Genomic DNA, 2,474 nt, shown 5'->3' on the forward strand with positions numbered 1-2,474 from the left:
CAAAATAACTATGAAAAGCTAAATACTGATCTCTTGTAGCACAATGGTCTAGCGGTGTTAGAAATGAAGTGTGTTAATAAAAATTAACAAGAGATGTAAAAAGTAAAATAAAATGTGTAAATAACACACCTTTTAATATTAAATATCGTTTGATCCGTTGCGTGATTTAGTCTAATCTGCCACTCAAACGTCTCCGGTTGATAATATAAACTCCAAAACAATAAATTGTATTTATTATTGTATTTATTACCAAGAAAATTAGAAATATTTGAGCAGAAGAAAGAGACTGAAGACTTGTGTGGACTGCGGACACAGACCATTGACCATTTGGCAAAAGCGTTAAAAAAAAAAAACTCAAAACTAACCGAAAATAGGTCTAGGATGATCCAAGAGAGGTATATATCCTAAGAAAATTAAAAATAAAATTAAAAAGGGCTTTAAATGAACTCAACAAACAAGAAAATAAGATCCAACGGTTGATATTTAATGTTGCCACAAGAAGGCCTCGACTCCAACACACTCGGCAGCTGGTGGCTCAGACATTAACATTTGATCATCCCTAATAATACTATTGATTAGATTATTATACCCATACTCCTCCTCCAAATAACTGTTGTGCCACCACGGCGGAGGATACAGCCACCCCTCCACCGAGTCAGCAAACACGAATTCGCTCCCCGACTCGGCCGACTCGTAACTCGTCCCCAGGCTCGGCAGCTCCACTATCTCCCCCAGCTCCTCTGGCGTTCCCGCGTCCCCGCTCGTACTTGTACCCACCATTGAGGATGATGACGAGGACTGTGACAATGCTGACGACGACGAAGACGAATGCAACGGTGGTGGCGGCAGCGGCGGCGGATTTAGAGTCTCCATGGAAGCGGCTTTGGCAGCCGCGGCTTGGATGTCCCGGGGCGAGTTCGAATCGGGTCGGGGCAGCGACCCGGCGAGTCCGGGGAAGTTGAGGATCGCCGAGTTGCCTTTGATCGTCAGGGCCGCCACGTCATGAGCACGCGCGGCCATTTCAGGTGTCGAGAATGTGCCCAGCCAGATCCGATTCTTCTTCCGGGGCTCGCGGATTTCGGACACCCACTTGCCCCATGTCCGCATGCGGACCCCTCTGTAAACCGGGTGCTTGCTGCTGGTTTCTCTGGCTCGCTTGGCCCGCTTCTGATCCGGTCCGGGCGAGTCGGACCTTACCGGTAGTTGGTTTAGACCCGAGTTAGGTATGGACTGGGAAAACCCAGATGAGGACGGGGAAGGTGGAGAGGGTGAGGACGAGTTAAAGCTTGACTCGTTCTCTGAGTGAGTTGGGTCAGCCATTGTTGAGTACGGTGTCTCACTGAAGTGCTAAAAATAGAAACCACGGAAAAAGATTGGAACTTTCGTTTCGTTCTCTGGTTGCTATAAATAGAATGCGTTTTGGAAGTGGAAAGGAGTTGGCTTTTTTGAGCTTCAGGCAGTGTGACTGAGTTGTTATATCAGAGTGAAGAGAGGGAGAGAGAGTTGAAGAGTGTGCGTGTTTGTTGCGTGTGTGAGTGAGTGAGGGAGATGGGGAAAGGTAGAAGAACGGGAATTGAGAAAGAAGAGCAAATGGAGGAGGGGTTTTAGTAGAGGAAGGAAGGGAGAGAGAGAGAGAGAGAGAAGTGAAAGGGAAAACGTGGGGCTTCTGTGTTATGTGACCACCCAACAACGCCGGGTTGGCCTGACTTCCCCCCTTTTAACCCATCGTTTTACATGTTCTATTGACCATAGTATAAAATATAATTCCGCTCAAGCGCAGGTCAGCTTAATAAGGTAATATGAAACTTACAATTCGTGGAGTTTACTTTAAATCATCTAATATACATTGTGTAGTGGGCTCAAATAAATGGTTCGTAATTGAGCGACTTTCTCCATGAATGGATGAGGGTCATTCCGGATTCTCTTTGTAAGGATTCTAGGTATCAATTCATCTTAGTTGTTCATCATATATTATGCAATCAATTTTTATTAGACATTGTCTGTTCGATTTAAAAAAAAGAATTCAAAATAATTTCTAACCGCAAGATGACTGATGAACGGATATAATGAACTGATTCCTGAAATCCTCACAAAGAGAATCCATATAGGGATCTTGTTCCCCATGAATGACCTTGTTGTAGGAGGAGAAATGATGACTCGTCTTTTCTACAAACTAATTTGACACGTATGCAAAAATAATTCATTGTAAAAACACACAACACATAGAAGAAAAATTTATGCTCAAGTGTCATACTATATGATTAGAAGGATGGTAGGAAATAAAAATTTCATGGTGTTTCGGGGTATAACACCATATCACATCCCTAGCAGAAATACCTACTTCTTTGAACCAAGTCATTTGCTAAAAATTATGTAACTCCATTTTTTTGGTCCAAATTACTAATTTCAAGGTAAACAAGTAGAGTTTGTGCAGATATATGTGCAGAAAAAAGTCGGTGTGTAGGATATCAAAG

The 2,474-nt window shown here is 43.1% G+C and overlaps 1 pseudogene across 1 annotated transcript; it reads right to left on the reverse strand.

Annotated features, from left to right (window-relative positions):
* Positions 1–463: 463 nt before the first annotated feature.
* On the reverse strand, positions 464–1,698 carry LOC137715887 (ethylene-responsive transcription factor TINY pseudogene; annotated as a pseudogene). The gene has a single exon (XR_015956193.1). The product of XR_015956193.1 is annotated as an ethylene-responsive transcription factor TINY pseudogene (transcript).
* Positions 1,699–2,474: the final 776 nt, after the last annotated feature.

This window comes from Pyrus communis, chromosome 15, assembly GCF_041283825.1.
Source record: "Pyrus communis isolate YQ-2024b chromosome 15, ASM4128382v1, whole genome shotgun sequence".
NCBI lineage: Eukaryota > Viridiplantae > Streptophyta > Magnoliopsida > Rosales > Rosaceae > Pyrus > Pyrus communis.